Source organism: Dendropsophus ebraccatus, chromosome 1 (assembly GCF_027789765.1).
Source record: "Dendropsophus ebraccatus isolate aDenEbr1 chromosome 1, aDenEbr1.pat, whole genome shotgun sequence".
Lineage (NCBI taxonomy): Eukaryota > Metazoa > Chordata > Amphibia > Anura > Hylidae > Dendropsophus > Dendropsophus ebraccatus.
The window spans coordinates 113,753,791-113,773,861 of record NC_091454.1 but is presented as its reverse complement, the minus strand read 5'-3'; the positions used below and the strand labels follow the sequence as shown (position 1 = coordinate 113,773,861).

The 20,071-nt window shown below is 38.8% G+C and overlaps 1 protein-coding gene across 1 annotated transcript in view; it reads left to right on the top strand.

Moving 5' to 3' along the window:
- The window catches only part of TAFA5 (TAFA chemokine like family member 5), a 429,171-nt gene that overhangs the window by 15,344 nt on the left and 393,756 nt on the right, over positions 1 to 20,071 (top strand). The window lies entirely within an intron of this gene.

Here is a 20,071-nt window from a genome sequence, read left to right as displayed (position 1 = left end):
TAAGATGTGGAATCTATGGGAGTGGCTGGCTACATGCAGCTGAAACTGTGACCTCATATATCTAATAGTATTAAATCTAGTGATTTACAAAAAAAAAATTACTTACTTTTTTTATATTTCTACATTCTCCGGAAGCAATAAGGGACAACATGCAATATAATAGAAAAGTAGATACTGGTGCTTATACACTGTGTGACTATGTTCCAATCAAAAACCAAGCCGCTAACTTGGTATCCACATCATAAATAATCGCAATAATGGAACTGTGATCCAACTTAAAGTTGCAAAATAGTTTTTATATATAAATCTTGTATTCACAAAATGATACAAATAAAGTCTTTCACATAACAGACAAAAAGAAAAAGAAAGTCACCACAGTGTAACGGACAAGCAGACGCTGGATGGTATTCGCACCATGCTCCGGTGCACAGCAAGTCTCAGTCCTTTCGAGGCTCTCACCCTCTGGGAAATGATGACGCAGAGACGTACGCTACGTTTCGAGGGAGGAGCCCTCTTTCTCAAGCGCTTGAGAAAGAGGGCTCCTCCCTCGAAACGTAGCGTACGTCTCTGCGTCATCATTTCCCAGAGGGTGAGAGCCTCGAAAGGACTGAGACTTGCTGTGCACCGGAGCATGGTGCGAATACCATCCAGCGTCTGCTTGTCCGTTACACTGTGGTGACTTTCTTTTTCTTTTTGTCTGTTATGTGAAAGACTTTATTTGTATCATTTTGTGAATACAAGATTTATATATAAAAACTATTTTGCAACTTTAAGTTGGATCACAGTTCCATTATTGCGATTATTTATAAGGGACAACATTGCTGCTACTGCATCCCTAGTGAAACATGATGCTTCACCAATTGTAATGTTTATTGTAATGCTAACCGGCATTAGAATAGACATTTGGGGAGGCTTAGTATTGCTAATGCTGAATTGAGCAGTTATGTTACTGTGCTGGGACGAGGGCCAGGGCCATATTTAGCACTAGGAAGCCCGTGGTCCAGTGCCTAGGGCAGCACCTTGCAGGATGGGCAGCATCAGGGAGCAGGGGAAAGGAAAGGTTTTTTTTTTTTTGGGTCTCCCACTTTTCTGAATTGTTAGTAAATCCTATGTATTTTCTTGGGGGATGGGGGGGAGACTTTTTTGATGGTGTTTTCCAATCACAGTATGGCGGTGTTAAACAGTTACAGTATGGCGGTATTAACCCCTTACGACCGCAAACGTATATTCATGCCCTGTGGCCGCCTCGGGGAGCTCAGAGCAGGGCCGCACGGCGACCCCCCTCTGAACCGCCATGGTCCCGGGTGCTGCATGTAGCCCGGGGCCACGGCTATTAGCGGCCACGGTCCGATTGCCGTGCCTACTAATTAGATAATCGGATGCAGCTGTCAAAGATCCGATTACTTGATGCAGCCGTTCCCTGGTGTCTAGTGGCAGAGATCGCCCCCGGGACGCTGTCCCGGAGGAGCGATCCCCGTGTCTTCACCCGGCCGGGGTCTGCGCCGTAATGGCGCTGATCCCGGCTCGGCACTCCAATGCTTTCGGCTGCAGCAGCCGACAGCAATCGAGTGCCTATCTCATTGATCTATGCTGTATTACTATACAGCATAGTTCTCAATGAGAGAACAGTGTGCTTATACTAGAAGTCCTCCAGGGGGGCTTCTAGTATGGTTGTAAAAACAAAAAAAGTGTCATTATTAATAAAAAGCCCCCTCCCCTAATAAAAGTTTGAATAAAATAAACAAATAAATAATATGTTTTGTATCGCCGCTTGTGTAATCGTCCAAAATTTTAAATGATCATATTCCTGATCTTGTACGGTAAATGGCGTAAGCGGAAAAATGTGCAAAATTGCGCATTTTTGGTCGGATCAAATCTAGAAAAATTTATAAAAAGCTATCAAAAAGTCGCATATGCGCAATCAAGGTACCGATAGAAAGAACACATCATGGCACAAAAAATTACACCTCACACAGCCCCATAGACCAAAGGATAAAAGTGTTATAAGCCTGGGAATGGAGTGATTTTAAGGAACGTATATTTGTTAACAATGGTTTGAATTTTTTACAAGCCATCACGTAATATAAAAGTTATACATGTTACATATTGTTTTAATCCTAACGACTTGAAGAACATATATAACAAATCAGTTCTACCCCAGGATGAGCCGCGTAAAAACAAATACCCCCCAAATAAAAACAATGCGTTGTTGTTGTTTTTTTCAATTTCACCACACATTGATTTTTTTCCTGGTTTTGCAGTGTATTTTATGCAAAAATTCAGCCTGTCATTGCAAAGTACAATTAGTGTCACAAAAATAAGGGCTCATTAGGGTCTCTAGGTGAAAAAATGCAACTGCTATGGCCATTTAAGCACAAGGAGGAAAAATCGGAAGTGCAAAAATCCAAATTGGCCCAGTCCTTAAGGGGTTAACCAGTCACTATATGGTGATGTTATCCAGTCACAAAAAGGTGGTATTGTTATTTGCCTGCATGTGGTGTCATACAGTAAATGTGGAAACTCAGCCTAATGCTTGGTTCACACAACGTCAAAGAACAGCCGTTTTTATATTTTTTTTAAAACGTCCGTATTAGTAATGGGAGAGCAAATAGACCGGTGAGGCACATGTTTAACTGGAAGCTCCATTCTACCAGGAGACTGGGGTCTTTGTTCTTGAGTCCACAGGGGGACGCAGCAGTTGAACCCCTAGTGTATCGCAAGTTATCGACTATCATGTGGATAGAAAAAAAGTATGTTAGATGGAATTACCCCTTTAACACTGATTCCTAATGGCTGTGTAGATTTTTGCGTACAGTTCTCTTGTAAAATTATGCATGTGCCCACTGAATGTCTGCATAGTTTTGATTGCACTGGAGTTGGAAGCTCTGTATAGCTTTAGCGTTACAGATAGATATTATAAAGCAGCTATTTTAAAACTGTAACATATGTCATAGCAGCGACTAGTAAAAATAGATATATAATTAAACCTATTAAGTAGGTCACTGCCATTACTGGGGTTTGTATTACTTTATTTGCTGTAAATCTATTGCTTTATAAATTAGTGGGTGAATATATGAATTTTAATGTCTTCCCTCTTACTTGAGTATATGGGTTATAAATTGAGTAATCACTTTATGATTCTTTTGTTACAATTTGAAGAGAGTCTATTATGAACTACTGAGTATAAGGGATTATTATCTTCATGGATTAATTAATTTCTTAAGGATCAAAGTACTTTATATCTTGCCTCTCTTTTGGATATTCATGGATATTCTTTGTTCTCATGTATTCACAGCCTGTAAGCCTTTTTATTATTATTATTATTTTTTTTTTTATATTCTTTACGTTAAATGCTCTTACTAGGAAACGATGTTGAGTGAATTTGAGTGTTTACTTAATGTGATTTGTCTGGGTGTGCATTACACAATATCCCACACATGAAAGTGAATTGTATGAAATCTTTTAAGGTATTTTTACATGTAGGTTAGTTGCAGAAATTTCTATGATGCTGTTTTATATTTGCTTTTTTATCTTGTTTATGACTAAAATGTAATCAGTACCAGTAATTTTAATGAAACCCAATGAGAATTATACAATTTTTTGTAACTTCCTCCATTTGGCTGCTTTCAGCTTTTCAACCATCTTCAGTGACTGAAATCAGGGTGGAGGGGAAGAGGAAGCTAAGTTTAGGAGATGAAAATCCCCTTTCAAAGGGGGTGTCCAACATTTAATTCTTAAAGTGGCCAAACTGAGTAAAAAAAAATAGCAGCCCCCACTGGCCCAATCTCTTGCTGCTGCAATTGCCCTAGCAGGTACTTCTTTTTCTTGAGATGTTGGTTATTGGGCAGTTGAAATCAGATTTTTTTTTTTTTATATTTAAACCTGACTACTTTTAAAAAGAATAGCAAAAAGATTAAAAATGCTAACTTTTATATTTGGTAACTATGACCAGTGTTTGAGTTGTAATTAGAGATGAGCGGACTTTTCGGATTAGTGGTTTGTGACAACCCGAACGATCGGCATAGGATTCCCGTTGTCTGCTCGCTCCGTGCAGCAGGTGGATACCTCCTAAGGAACGCTTGGAAAATCGCTTGGTATCCACCCGCTGCACGGAGCGAACGGACAGCGGGAATCCGACGCCGATCGTTCTCATTCTCACGAACCAGAAATACGAAAAGTCCGCTTATCTCTAGTTCTAATTAGAGATGAGCGAACCGGGTTTGGGTTCGAGTCCATCTAAACCCAAACTTTCCGCATTTGATTAGCGGTGGCTGCTGAACTTGGATTAAGCTCTAATGTTGTCTGGAAAACATGGATACAGTCAATGACTATATCCATGTTTTCCACATAGCCTTAGGGCTTTATCCAACTTCAGCAGCCCCAGCTAATCAAATGCCGAAAGTTCGGGTTCGGATGGACTCGAGCATGCTCAAGGTTCGCTCATCTCTAGTAATCTCTCAATGCATTGGCCACCCTACCATGCTAAATGATCCCATAACACCTAACAAGATTTCTGTGTAGATGCATCACGATTACACAGGTATTGTATGTTTTTCAAAAATATTTTAGCAGTTTTTCCCCTTACTGCACTCAATAATCTAAAGAGCACCAATTTTGTCACAGTTTGTCTTCAATGTAGTTCATTAGCTTTGAAGTATGTATCTGACATAAAAGGTTCTAATCCCGATCCATATGACAAAAAATATACCACAGGACAAAGAAAGCAAAAAAAAAGAAAAAGAAAACTGCAACTGGGCCATTTTCTGCTGCTGCTTGATGATAACATTGAATAAACTACTTGCCAACTAGGTCAGCCAAATGTCGGATTCCTCTGGCAGAAATGATTGTAAGTTTCTATTCTGTGACATTTTACAAAGAAGACAAAATGCATGTTTCCTATAAAGAACACATTTTATAGAACACAACGTTTTTGATGGAGATGAATTATCGAATGCCCAACAATCGATAAACAATTTCCATTGCGGACTTATTAAAAACACTAACTAAAAATAGCCAAGAATATAGATACTGTATGTTTAAATATAATGTTAAACCCCTCAACTCTTGTTTGTGCTAGCACAACCCAAGTAGCTGTACTCCAGATATAATGGGGATACCTTGTCATTTTATGCTAATGACGTGCTGGGGGTGGTGTTTGACACTTAAACAATGTCATTTTTGTAAAATGCCTCTTACTTTGGAATTGTAGCTAAATACTTTATGTAGATTCCAGAATGATTTGCGTTTTCTAGAACTCTGATTAACTTTGATTGCAGCTATTAAGAATTGTGATTATCTGCGGTATTTAGCATATATTGGCACCTGCTCCTTCACATGTAAATGGATTTGTTTTATCGATGCTGGAAATCTTATGATTAGTGTTTAGTAACACAGCAATACTATGCGAATAGTTCAGGCAAATTTCAGATACTGGACAGCATGCTAGTTTGGAGATGTAAAAAAAATTATAGGAACTAACAGTTGTTTCGTTCGGTATTTATTATTTACTACATATAAAAAATGTTACTTTGTCAGTAGTGTATTTTCCAAAACATATACATAGGATTGCGGTTGTATGCCGAGTGTTTGAAGTTCGAATTGTTTCATGATGTGTATGATAACAGGATCTGTTTTCAAAGTATAGCTGGCACTTTAAATATTTTGGATTATTCATAACTTTTTATAGTTGAAGATGTACTGAAACATGTTTTCTAGCTGTGTACGTATTCTTCCAAAAGTTCCCCTTTTCTTTGAGCTGTACCACAGAGAATTGTGTGGCATATGTAGATCTGAATACATATACCAGTTTTCTTGGTAGAAAGGGGGTGCTGGTGGCATAAAATATGTGGGTATAAAAAGAAAACAACGAGTCATACTCATCTCTCCTGATCCCGTTAGCTCCTAGTCTAATGTTAGATTGTTGCACTGCTTGTTGTCATGCTATGCTATTACATACAACTGATTTGTGAGATCTGTGCTGTTCTAGTTGCAGATTGGGCAGCACAGAGGTAAGGAGGCCTGGCTGCCTTGGAAACTGATCTGAACCCCCACAGTCACACTGCAGGAATCCTGATCTGTTAGTGACAGGTGCCAATCCTGTCACTGACAAACTTAAATACACTGTAGATCATGTCATTGAAGGGGTTATTGGCAGGCATCAATGTGATCGCTATAGTAAATGCAAACTGTAGATTTACAGCACCATTCTAATGTGAAGTGTTGTTTCAAATAACATTGCAGGCACCAATAGTACAAACGAGAAAAAACTCGGTAGGAAATTCGGTAATAGATCTTAATATATTCCTTATTTACTAACAAAGCTGTTTTCCCATATGCCTCACAACAGTAGGAACAGTAGAAAGGGGGAGACTGTGACCCCACTGTATAGAGCTCTAGCTTCTCCATATCTGGGATATTTGTTCCAATTCTGGAGACCTCACCTGCACAAAAATAGAGAGGGCCCAAACATGGGCTACAAAATGATGGAAGATCCTAAAAGATCAGGAAAGACTTACACAGATAACTCTGTATGGTGTGAAGGAAAATAGGGAAAGAAGGAACTTGATCAAAACGTTTAAGTATGTTAAATGGTCAAAAAGGTTCAGTAGGGACTATATATATATATATATATATATATATATATATATATATATATTTATAAAACAAGAACAAGGGGACACAGCGGTTATTTGGTGGAAAGATCAGAAGCAACATGAGAAAATGAGAGTTAATTTAAGCATGCATGGGATAAACATATATATCCGAATATTAGATAGATATCTTTTAGTGCCATCAATCTTCAATATTTCTATTCCTTGTTGCTTCATTGTCAGCCTATTAAGAAATACGGCCACTTTATTGAGTTTTGTGCCTTATGAAAGTAAATGTGAGTGCCCTAGAAGGCATTATATACTTGCAGAGTAAGTACAAACACAGTGTTTGCATGAGTTGTGCCATGTACATAGAACACTATTACTGACAGTATTTGCACTATTGTAGCAGCTGTGCAATAGTAGCAGATGTAGCAGCATCTGCAATCAGCGCTACAGTTGAAATTGTCATTACTAACAAGAATATAGTAATGTTCACACTTTTGGGCTATGTTCACACAACGACAAAAAAAGAGGAAAGGCTTTTTTACAGTTATTGCCGCAATTTAATTTACTTCAGTGCAATGCATTGAAGTCAATGGAATGATGGACTGCCAGACATTGAGCTAACAATAAGCTAGCACCACGACAATAACACTAATTCAGAGCACTGTTCACAGAGCCTAAATATTAAGATGGAAGCAGTATAAAATCACACTTCTCTTGCTTCTTCAGTTATTAGTATTATTGTTGTTATCCTATACAAATATTCAGAAAGTAGACAAATACTAAATTGCATTGAAGTAATATCCCTGAGGTAGGGTATGTACCATCATAGCAGCTGCAACACCTCACGTTTCCTTTTTAAAGTGATGCTAAAAGGCATAGCATTCAATTAACAATAAAACATGGCTGTCAAATTATTCATTGAAAATTGAGTGAAAACATATTTTACACCGTGTTTGATATCAATGCCAATAAAATAAACATGTGAGTAATATGAATAAAGGAAACAGAATTTAGTAGTGTCATTTAGAAGGAATATATATCTTCTCCTTCTCCTCCTTATCCTACTCCTTCTTCTTCTCCTTCTTCTTCTTCTCTGCAGTTAATAGCATTCAAATGTATGCTTTAGAGCAGCCACCTAGGCCACAGAAACCTGTAGACAAGAGATAACTTAAACTACCGTGGAAGAGTACAGAAGGCATATACTGTGAGTTTGCCTTGTAAAGAGTAGAGATAATTGAACTTTGGGATTTTGCGCGTTCGATCAAACTTGAACGTTCTCGAACCTGCAGCATTTGATTCCCAATTAGAGATGATCAAACCTCGGGATTTTGCAGGTTCTCAAGCCTTCGGCATTTGATTCCTGATGCCTTTCCGTTCCGTGGGGAAGGAGGAGACAGCCCTGGTACTGCCTGGTATTCCGGGATTGAGTCTAGATAATAGGCTGAATCTCGGAATTCCAGGCGGTACCCGGGCTGTCTCCTCCTTCCCCACGGACCGGGAAGTCATCAGGAATCAAATGCTGCAGGTTCGAGAACATTCGAGTTTGGTAGAACCTGCAAAATCCCGAGGTTCGATCATCCTTAGTAAAGAGTTGTTGTCCAAGGAGGCAGAAGAGGTGTGCTGTGACAATCACTTATTGTAAATGGTGAGTCCTATATTATCTGTTATATGAATTACTTTCATTGTAGTCTTTTCTATACTCACATTGGGGAGAATGCTCTACAGAACAGAAAGTGTAAGCCTAATATGACCTGTGGCGAGGGTGAAGTTGCACAATTTGAAGATATATATATATATATATATATATATATATACATACACACACTATATATATACATACATATATATATATATATATATATATATATATATATATATATATACAGGGCCTTATTAACAGCTGCTGCTGCCCTAGGCACTAAACCTGAGGATGACCCATCTTGGGGAGCGTGATTTTGGAACTACTTAAAACATAAATGTCCACATTGAATCAATGATTAGAGCAGCCTGCATATTGTCTGAAGGAATTATCACACAGGATTGGTAGATTGGTAGTTAATAGCTCCAGGCGGCACATTTACCTAAAAAACAGACCTAAATAATTCCACCATACAAGACAAGCTTCCCCCTCGAAAAGACACCAGATTTACTGGCAAGTATGAATGGGAGGTGACAGATTTAAAAAAAAAAAAAAAAAGTTGTTTCCTTCCCCCTGCTCCCTGGTGCTGCCCCCCTGCAAGGTGCTGCCCTAGGCACTGGACCACAGGTGCCTAGTGGTAAATACAGCCCTGTATATATATGTATATGCAGCTAGTCAAAGCTAAAATAGTCTTTTTTTTAACATGAAAACATATTATTTTGTGATGACATGTTCTGTTGAAGAGCACAGCTAGAGGAGCATAGGTAAATAATTAATGTATATTGTTTAAATAACCTTAAATAACCATGCACATTAATTATTTAACCCGATGACAAGAACAATACATACTTATTAAACTTATTAACAGATCTACAAAGTAGTCTACTAGGTTGATCATGTGTGGTGTGGAGACCAAAAGAGATCTGCTTGTTTTTTCTTTGTTATTTTTGTTTATCCATGCTACATATACTAACAAAACACAGTAATCACTGAACTCAACGAGATCAGTGAAAAAACTCCAATGAAGTACTCAATCAAGAGTCTCCACTGATGCCCCCCAAAAAATGTTAAATATGCAAAACAAGAGTCCGTGGAGCCTTGGTTGTGAGTCTCAAAACCCGGGATAGCCAGATATCTCTAGCCTGTTGCCACGGGGTGCCTCCATGATGGGGAGAGCACCACACCACCCTTAAAGATAGCCCCTTAAAGGGGTTATCCAGCGCTACAAAAACATGGCCACTTTTCCCCCTACTGTTGTCTCCAGTTCAGGTGCAGTTTGCAATTAAGCTCCATTTACTTCAATGGAACTGAGTTTCAAAACCCCACCCAAACTGGAGACAACAGTAGGGGAAAAGTGGCCATGTTTTTGTAGTGCTGGATAACCCCTTTAAGTCCCACTCGGTTGCGAGTATTGGAACATACATAGGGAAACAACAGGGTGGCCCCTTTTTGTCAATGTCTAGCTCAAGGTGCGAGTATTGCGATCATGACAAGGGCTTGCCAGGGCAGGCATCCATCCTGTCTGTGGATGGATGCCTGCCTTGGCAAGCCCTTGTCATGATCGCAATACTCGCACCTTGAGTTAGACATTGACAAAAAGGGGCCACCCTGTTTCCCTATGTATGTTCCAATACTCGCAACCGAGTGGGACTTAAGGACCTATCTTTCAGGGTGGTGTGGTGCTCTCCCCATCATGGAGGCACCCTGTGGCAACAGGCTAGAGATATCGGGCTATCCAGTGTTTTGAGACTCGCACCCTAGGCTCCACGGACTCTTGTTTTGCATATTTAAATCCATGCTACATATACCATTTAGTCATTATAGTGGTATTTCAAAGAATAAAACTTATTTTCTATCCAGATGATAGGGAATAAGTGTATGATTTCAGGGGTCCAACTCATGGCTTGTGTTGATTACACATGAGCATCACCACTCAATTCATTGTCCATGGGTGCAACCAGAGATGGCCAAGAACAGAGCTTGACTACCTCTTTTGGTCCCTACACACATGTCTGCTCTAACCACTATTATGTGGATAGGTGATCAATGTTATTAGCTGGAAAACATCTTTAAAATAAAAGTCTCTGTCAACAGACAGGTGTTGAATGAAGGAAAGATGGAAAATTATTTAAGAAGAACACATTAATGTTTAGTCAGAGTCCAAGAGACAGGACAATACCTTTTTGCATAGTGCTTTTTCTTCTGCATAAAATTGCAAGTAGTTCTGTAGTTCCCTCTTCTGTAGTCTTCCCTCTAACATTCCCTTCTCCATCTTACTTATTTGGGTAGTTCACCTTGTTCCCTTTTTCTCTACCATAAGTCCTCTTAGCCACTCTTTTTTATTGGCTAACCATTTTATTGGAAATACTGTATAAAAGGCAGTCCTCAATCTGCTCCCTTCCTTCTACTCTACTTTTCTACTTCTCACAATATCTTCATGTTTTCTCCAGTGTAGTTGAGTTCATGTGTAGTATTCTGGTCCTCATTTTGTTTGGGATTTTCACAGAAAAAGGCTTTCCTTTACAGCTTTTCTCATTGTTTTGCACTTCTGGTTTTGTCTGATAGTACTAGTACTTGAGGTCCAAATACTGACCAAAATCTATGTAAACCCAATTTATGTCCCAAAATGTAAATATAGCCATAGATAGTAACTCCTTGTGAGACAGGTCATTTGTTTCAGTCTGTCACCTAGTTAAGTCATTCGGGGAGATTAATCAAAGGGTGTTCCGAGTTAAAATCATTTTATAAGCCATGATGCAGTCTTTTCTACAAAAAATGGTGCTAATTTCCAGTTGTCCCATCTATTCAAAAAGGTAGCTATATTTCTTCCCATGCTATATGCAAATCAGTACTAACTAAGCATGTGGGTGGTGTCTATCCCCTTACCAGTGATGGCTCCTGGGCTGTAACCACTTCCCTCTGAGCTGTTATCCTCCTTCTCTGGGCATCCTCTGAATCATATAGTAGATTCCTGGGCTGGAAACTAGAGGTGATTTGGCCCTGTTCCCGCTGTCTTCCCGGTCTTTGAAGAAGGTGGAGACAGCCCAAGTCCCGCCCGGAAAACTATAATACAGCCTTAGACCCCACAGAGCAGGCAGACAGCAGGATTCAAATGCTGAGGGTTCTGGTTCACACAAACCTCTGCTCAGCTTGCTCATCTCTACTAGGAATCAGACCCAGAGAGACAGGTTTACAGCACAGAGAGGTGGAATTACAGCGCAGAGATGAGGGATTACAGCCTGGGAGCCGTGACTAGTTATAGGATAGACACTGCCCAAATGCTTAGTTAGCACTGATTTGCTTGCAGTGTAATTAGGCTGGGGTCACACTACGTATATTTCAGTCAGTATTGTGGTCCTCATATTGCAACCAAAACCAGGAGTGGATTGAAAACACAGAAAGGATCTGTCCACACAATATTGAAATTGAGTGGATGGCCGCCATATAACAGTAAATAACGGCCATTATTTGAATATAAAAGCCGTTGTTTTAAAATAACAGCAAATATTTGCCATTAAATGGCGTCCATCCACTCAATTTCAACATTGTGTGAACAGAGCCTTTCTGTGTTTTTAATCCACTCCTGTTTTTGGTTGCAGTACGAGGACCACAATACTGACTGAAATATACGTAGTGTGAACCCAGCCTAAGAAGAAATATAACTAGATTTTCAAGGTGAAGGAGACAACGAGAAATGAGCAGCATATATGGCAGGAAACACTGCAGCATGCTATATAACAACAGTTGGAACACCAAATTGTGATGATTGTTCCCTTTAAGAGACTCTGTCGCTAGGGACATGATGCAAACAACACAGCTGCCAATAAGCAGCCAGTGGGCAGGAAGATGCTGGGCTCAATCTCTTAGAAGAACAGCTGCATCAGAGGAATCAATCACAGGAACAGCTGCATTACACACTTTATATGCAGCCCTTAGATAGGTTAGGTTAAAAGTGGCATTTTCACCATCAGAGGACCATCAAGTGACATGGATCTTCGTAAAAATTGCTTAAATTCCATCATTTTCAACATATCTAAACCAGGAATCTGGTAATAATATATGGCACATCATTATTTTTCCAATGAAAAGAATTTATTTATTTTTGTGCATTTACTGATGTGTTGTAGTTTTACTGGCATTCTAAAATTAATCAAACGTAAATGAATAAAAACCTGATGAATGAGTCCAATTGTTATGTAGTTCACGTGGCTTCTTTTCAGCTATCAAGAAAGCCACAGTAGAATTCCTTTTCCTTCTAATCTGTTTCTCAGTCATCCCTAGTAGCATCCCTCTCATATTTACCTGCTAACACCTGATAATTATATATAGCTTGCTGCAAGCCTCCCAATTAATCACATTCTGCCGAGCAAGGGACCGTTAATCATCCAACAGATTAAGTCAGTCAACACTATTGAGATCATTGACTCTTGTTACAAAAAATGCAGCATTTTTCTGGTGAAGAATAAGTAATATGTCCTTCACCTTCTCAAGCAGCTTAAAGTGACTTTATGGTCATAAAAAAATCAAGGAAAGTAAAAGCAATATATCTAGTTTTAAAAACTAAAGGATTTACTAACCTAATTCTCCAGTCTAATTAGAGTGCTGAGGTCTTATTTCACTCACGAAAGGCTGGAATTTGTGTAGCTTCTGGAGTTAAAGGGGTTATCCAGTCTACAAAAACATGGCCTCTTTCTTCCAGAGACAGCACCACTGTTGTCTCCAGCTTGGGCGGGGTTTTGCTGCTCTGTTCCTTTGAAGTGGATGGTGCTTAAATGCAAACCGCACCTGAACTTGAGACAAGTCGTGCTGTCTCTGAAAGAAAGTGGCCATGTTTTTGTAGCGATGGATGTCTTAGTGTCTAAGAACCCCCATGTCTGAGAATTGCTCCCCCTACCTTATGTAGTGATGCATTACCATTCACATAAAAAATAAGGATCTTCCTCTGTATGTAAAGCATACTTGCAAGCCCCATTTACCATGTCAATAGTGACATGTTGTCATCTAAGGCTGGGTTCACACTGCTTTTGTGCAATCCGTTCAACGTCTCCGTTTTTAATTGGTTACTTTTAACAGACAGAAAAATGTAGTCAACACTTTTGTGTCCGTTAAAAAAAAAAAATGCATCCGTTTCGATCCGTTTTTTTAAATTGGAAGTCAATGGAAAAGCGGATCCAAACGGATGGCAAACAGTTGCATCAGTTTTTTCCATAAAATGTATACGTTAAACAGATTGCAAAAACACAGTGTCAACCCAGCCTAACACCTAATGACACTCATGATAGAGCGAAACTAGTTGTGGAGGCAGTGTTCTATAGGTTTTAATATCTCTGCAGCCCTGTGTATTGACACTGAGTCTGCAGCTCATCTGGTGACCAACCATTTACTATATCCAGTGTGTGGATGCTAGATAGCTGATACGTTAGATTTACAGGACTATTTTTTCTTATAATATATATTATTAAAAGTTACATTTTATGATGCGGCCAACCTAGATTCCAGTGGGCTCAATGGCCCTAGGTGCCTTTCTAGTGTTCGTTCAGCCTAAGGGGCCTATTCCACAGAGCGATAATCGCCCGAATCAGCCTGATTCGGCCGATTATTGTTCCGTGGAATAGAGAGAACGATCAGCCGATGATCGTGTCATTGGCTGATCGTTCATTTAGGTTCAAACCTGGAATCATTGGTCGCCACCTGCGCATCGCTACGTGGAATAGCGGTGCACGGCGGGTGACCGACGATTTCAAAACATCATACATTACCTGTCCAGGCGCAGGTCTTCTCCTTCTCCCGGTCCGATGCCGCAGCAGCTTCGGAACGCCCTGTCTGAGCTGACAGACCGCTCAGCCAATCGCTGGCTGGAACGCCGCAGCCAGTTATTGGCTGAGTGGTCTGTCAGTTTAGACAGGCCGCTCCGAAGCTGTTGCAGCGTGGGACTGGGGGAAGGAGAAGACCTGCACCTGGACAGGTAATGTATGAAACAAGGCCTGTAAGGACATCGGTAACGATGTCCCTGCAGCCCTCGCTAAACGATTGTCGGGCCGTGGAATAGGCCCAATAAACAAGGGCCGATCTAGCAGATCGGTGCTCGTTTACATTGTTGATCGGGCCCTGCTCGGCCCGTGGAATAGGACCCTAAGAGACACACAAGATCTCAGACAAGCATTGGTTTACACAAAAGTCAATAAGCACTGTTTTTAGTATTCTATTTATTTTACTATCTACATAATAAAGTAATTCTAAAATGTTGAAGTTTTCAGTCTGTTCACTAGGCCTAATAATGTTCTGTTGGGATCACTTTCCAGCCGTCTCCTCCTTATCATTTATGTAAATTTGTGCCCATGTACGTGGGTCATGCTGTCCCATGATAATATATTAAAATAAAATAAAAAAAATAAAATAAAAAAAAAATTACAATCGGAAAATAGAAACAGATAGGAAAAAAATATGCTTAGTATCTGGTTCTAATCAGGTCCTACCTTCCCTTTGAAGCTAGTAATCTTTTTCTAGTGACTGGAAACTCCTCAAATAATGAATGCACCTATGACTTTCCAAGTTATATACTTCAAACAGTATACAAATACAATGCTTTCAAAGCTCAAGTGTTATGGATTTACAACTTCAAGAACTGACTATTCATTTGCTGCCTAATATATCCCACCCCTCGACAGATGCCATTGCCATGAGATAAGGAATATTCACTTCACCCTTTAGTGGTGTGGCTGATCGGTATATTTCTAACACATTTCACACTTTTGATCCTATTGTAATTTCTGCTATAGACAAGCCTTTGGTAGGGTGACTTCACAAGTGCTGTTCTGATGTCGTTTTTGAAGCTAATTCCAGGAATAAAGTATGGGGTGGAGAATTATATAGCATACATTCTGCTTCTCCTCTTTGAATTCCTTTATAGTTTTGCCTTCAAACATTGCATAAAAACTGCATCAAAATGGCAGATTAGAAAGAACGCTGATATATATTGTCTCTCAATGTATAAGTAGCTACTGTGGAGTACTGCAGATTGCTGCTAGATCCCCAGTAATCCCATTCTAATATATGTCCACATTTAAACATTTAGCAGTAATATATATATATATATATATATATATATATATATATATATATATATATTGCTATTTGTTTCTCTAATATACAGTAGGCTTTAACCTATAATCAGTAGAAGATAATGCAAAGAGTTTTAATTGGTATGGTCAATGGGATCTGCTATAAAAGGATCAAAGTAAATCCATTAAATCTACCATGGATTCTTTAAAAACAAAACCCATGATGCCTTTTAAAATAGAACTGTAAGGCTGTGTTTTCACTACGGGATTGGGCTGTCATCTAATGGCAAAAGGAGGCCATCTTTTCATAATGAAAGCTACAAAGTTCATGACTACTATTTGCGCTTGTTATTATCGATGGACAGCTGTCATTTTGTGCTAAAATCTTGGGAATATAGCCTAAGGCTATGTTCTTTGCCTAGTGTGCATTCAAACATACTTGCATCAGATCCCATATGTGTGCATGTACAAAAATACATAATGATGTTATACAGTAGGTCGGCTAAAAGATTTGAAATCAGACCTATATGCATATACAATGTAGACAATAACAGTATTGGGTCTAGTTAATATGGAAGAGTGTAGGTGTGCTTCCCTGGCAAATCAACAAGTGGGTAATTATATCCAATTCCTTTGTAGGTAATGGCTGAAGGGTAAAACAAAAGAGCTTATTTAATTATATCAAACTTTTAGTGTTGGACTTTAAAACTTGCAAACATATGATCTAAACAACCCGATAGGAAAAAAAACAAACATTTAATAGCGTTTCTTTTTCCATTACATTTAAATGTTTTCAGAGGAAAAACAGCCTCCAACTATCGTTTAAATTACATTTTGTGCAAATAAAATGTATGAAGCTTGATATCTTTGTTAAAACATAATAAGTGTCAAGATTATGCAGAGAATTTCTAAGTTTGCTAATAGATTTTTTTGTCCAATTTGTTATAGGACAGCTGATTTCCGGCAGTGTTCTTTGAGACAAGTCACGCTTTCACTTAGTGGCATTACTGAAGAAATCCATTTTTACCTATCTTTTTCTCCATTTGTAACAGGGCACTCATTAACTTGCATAATGCATCTTCAAAGCATATTTGATGTTAAAGTAGCCCAAAAAGAAAAATAATAATAATAATAATAGGATGTGAACTGCTTCAAAGTGCAGCTATTCTCTGTACCTTTAACGTAATGCTGCAGAATAAAGATGACATCCAAGGCCTAGAAATTCTGCTGCAGTGAATTACTTTTTATTTTGTTGTCTGTTTAAATACACATGATCACATATACAATAATCTTCTTGCATTATTGATTTGTTTTAGTATCTGCAATTCTGACTTTTCTCCCATACAGTATTGATTTTCACTGTTTATTCCCAGGGGCCAGCCTCTCAAGTATACTATTAAAGACCTCTTAAAGCAAAGATTTCATGTGTTTCAAAGTAAATGCATGCAGTACTTCTTGTAAGAAAGTGTTCTAAGTGCTCTAATGACGCAGGATGTATTTTCAGTGTCAATGATCTTTGTCAAACATTTTTGGTGAATGATGACCCTTGTAAGGGGAATGAAGTGTGTGGCAATGGTAGAGCTTATAAAGAAGTCAGAAGTAATTTATATACTATGAGTCTCCAGCAGAATAACATATCATCCTAGAATTTCATGCTGCTAGAGCTAACTGTTGCGTTGTAAAAGAGATTATGGGAGTACCCAGACGAGAAATTCCTCGGACAATATTTGAATCTGAAAAGCAAAAATGACACAGAGCAAAGACCATTTACTGGACAGATTAAGGGCATAAGAAAGGAAATTCTAATATTGGCTATAACAGAGTAAAATTATCACAAGAGACTTCCGAATTAAAGCATCAGTTTACTGGTAAAAACAAGAAATAAGGTGAGAATTGTATAAATCTGTTTTCTTCCAAAAAGTGAATGTATTGTAAGAATATTATCTCCAGGTGATATCTAGTTTTTATGTTGAAAGTACTTAGAAAATAGTGGTATAAGATTTTTCTTTGATTATTTTCCAGGTTACATCCTTTAATTTAAATCCTTTCCTTACATTGGTTTGGACACCTTTCTGACTTTTTAATATAAAACATACACTGCTTTTGTCATTTCTGTGATTTGTGTTTTTGCTCAAAAGTGAAAAAACTGTGTGGCCGTCCTCAAGTCTGGCTGCAGTTCTACATATTGCCCACCTAGGTTGTCATATTGTAATTTGCATGCATTCGGGATTGTTAATCAGTCAAGTCATGAATATCATGATAATAACAGGGACTTGATATTTAATTCTCTTGGGAGATAATTAAATGGTTACTAAATATCAAAGATCATTGAGGTAATAGAACTGTGCAAAGTCATTGTACTTTGAAAGTCAGTTGGAAATATTTATTAAGACCAGTACCTTAATCTCAGATGTATTACCACTTATTTTAATGTTCTGAGAAACTGCTGTAATTTTGAGGGCAAAATAGTGTCATTAGAAATTAGTTAAAATATCAAGTCAGATATATAAAAAAAAATCTCCATACTGCCTATACAGACTTAAGCGAACATTAGAAGATAGTATACCATCTGCCTAGTCAAACATTAAATTAGCATAAAATGTGATAGCTGTCATTCTAAACCTAATAAAATAAACACCTATTAATAAGGCCAGCTATTCTCATATGCTTTTTGACTTATCTGTCTAACATTGAATGTAGAATTAATATATATAATTTATTTACAATCTTACCCAACACCAGTAAACAGCCCTTATAGATGTTGTCTCACGTTTCTGTCACTGACAAGATGTTCCATGTTTGTTAACGCTTTCTCAAGTATGCCGTCAAGAAAAAAAAACCTGAAATGTGTCATGCTCAAAACACCTTGAACAGATTTACACAGCTGGGAAGGAAAGGTATATAAGATAATGACGTGATTTGTAAAAAATAGCGTCCGAATGTAATAGTGAGAAATTAGTTGCAAGAAGTGTTAGCACGCAAAAAAAATAAATAAAAAGTTTGGCATTGGGAGTACTTTGGCGTTTCTGCTAAGACAGAGTGTGAATTTATATCCCTGCCATTTTAATTTACTTTTGCCATGCAGCTTCTTTGGGGCCCTTAAAGAGAGGGGCCCGGCTTTGGTTGTTCCATCCTTGTTGCTTTTAGGGGTCAGTAACCTGTGATGTACTCCCTTCTTTAGTAGAGCTGCATTGTTAGCATGGTTGTGACTAAAGCAAGAGGCCCTTCTATCCTGAATGCAAAACCTGGCAATATGATGTGGGATCCATTTTTATCTTATACCAAATTATACCAAAAAGTAAGCATAAGACAAAGCTTAAAGGGTGCCTGAAAGTTAAAATCTCACTTGTTCTTCAGAGAGACACAGTCCATGCTGGGAGGTCAGATTACGATGCCCAGTGAATTCTACTTGTGAGTCTTATTAAAAGGATCTGAGCATAAATATTTTTTTATACATTGGCGGGACTGCACAGAAGATAAGGAATAACCTATTCTCATCTATTATTTCTCCCCAGGAGTCCTTGTGTCACATCCCCAGAGAAACTCTTTGGCTGCTACCACTGTGACTGCCTAGTCTTGGCATCGACAGCCCACTTAGCCAATCACTTACTGAAGTGGAACAGCATCATGGCCAATGATTGACTGAGTGGGCTATCATCGCTGTGACGAGTCTGTCCCAGAAGTAGTGACTTGGCGGGGATCTAAAGACGTGACATAAGGATCCCCGAAAGACCCTAGTAATGTAGATGTAGCTGGTAACTATTTTCTGCACAGCACCAACAGATCGAAACATATGAATGCCCCTATAATTAGAAATGGGCTTGCACTTGGAACTCCCTGGGCCCCTAAAATTTGCTGTGGCAACTGCGCTGCCCAGGATTGAATGCATCTGTGCATGATCTGAAGAATAGGAATTCAAATTTATAGGTAGCCTTTAAAGGGAAACTGTCAGCAGGTTAGTTGAATCTAACCTGCTGATATGTCCCTATTATGCACGGGATGCCGTGGATGAAGGTAAGAAATTACATCCTCTGCATCATTTCTGTGCAGTTTGTAGTTGAATCCCTAGGCTAGTAGGGCAGTTTGGCAAAAGTAATGTCTGTTGGAATTGATAAAATTGTTAAATAACTAGTTTTTCTTTTTTTTTTTGGCAATATTTTTTGGGGACCATCATCTTGAGATAAAAATATGGCCATAATTCTGTCTTAAAGTGACACTGTCAGACCCTTTTTGCATTCTGACTTCTCTACTCAGTTGTAATGGGCAAATTTAGCAGTTTTCATACCTTATTTAATATCATATGTCATGGTGCTTCTTCAAGTAAAAAGTGATCTTTTATCAACTGCAGATTGTGCTAAGTGGGCGGGGGCTTCACGGCAACAGCGCTACTTAGCCTCCCCACAGCGCTGCATCTGGCCCCGCCCCTCTGTGATGTAATCACCACACAAGCCCCACCTCTCGACGTCATCTGCAGTTGATAAAAGATCACTTTTTACTGGAACAAGCACCATGACGTATGATATAAAATAAGTTATGAAAACTGCTCAATTAACCCATTACACCTGTGTAGAGAAGTCAGAATGCAAAAAGGGGGTGACAGTGTCACTTTAAAATTTTGGCCAGCCCAAAATACAGCAAGAAAGTTTGGGGGGGGGGGACACAGACTGCAATGCTGAGCTGAATTAACTCTGCATCTTAATACCTTCCATTGAGATCATAGACATCTCCATGGAAAATCCACAAGCTCTGGATCTGTCTGTGACACAAAAACT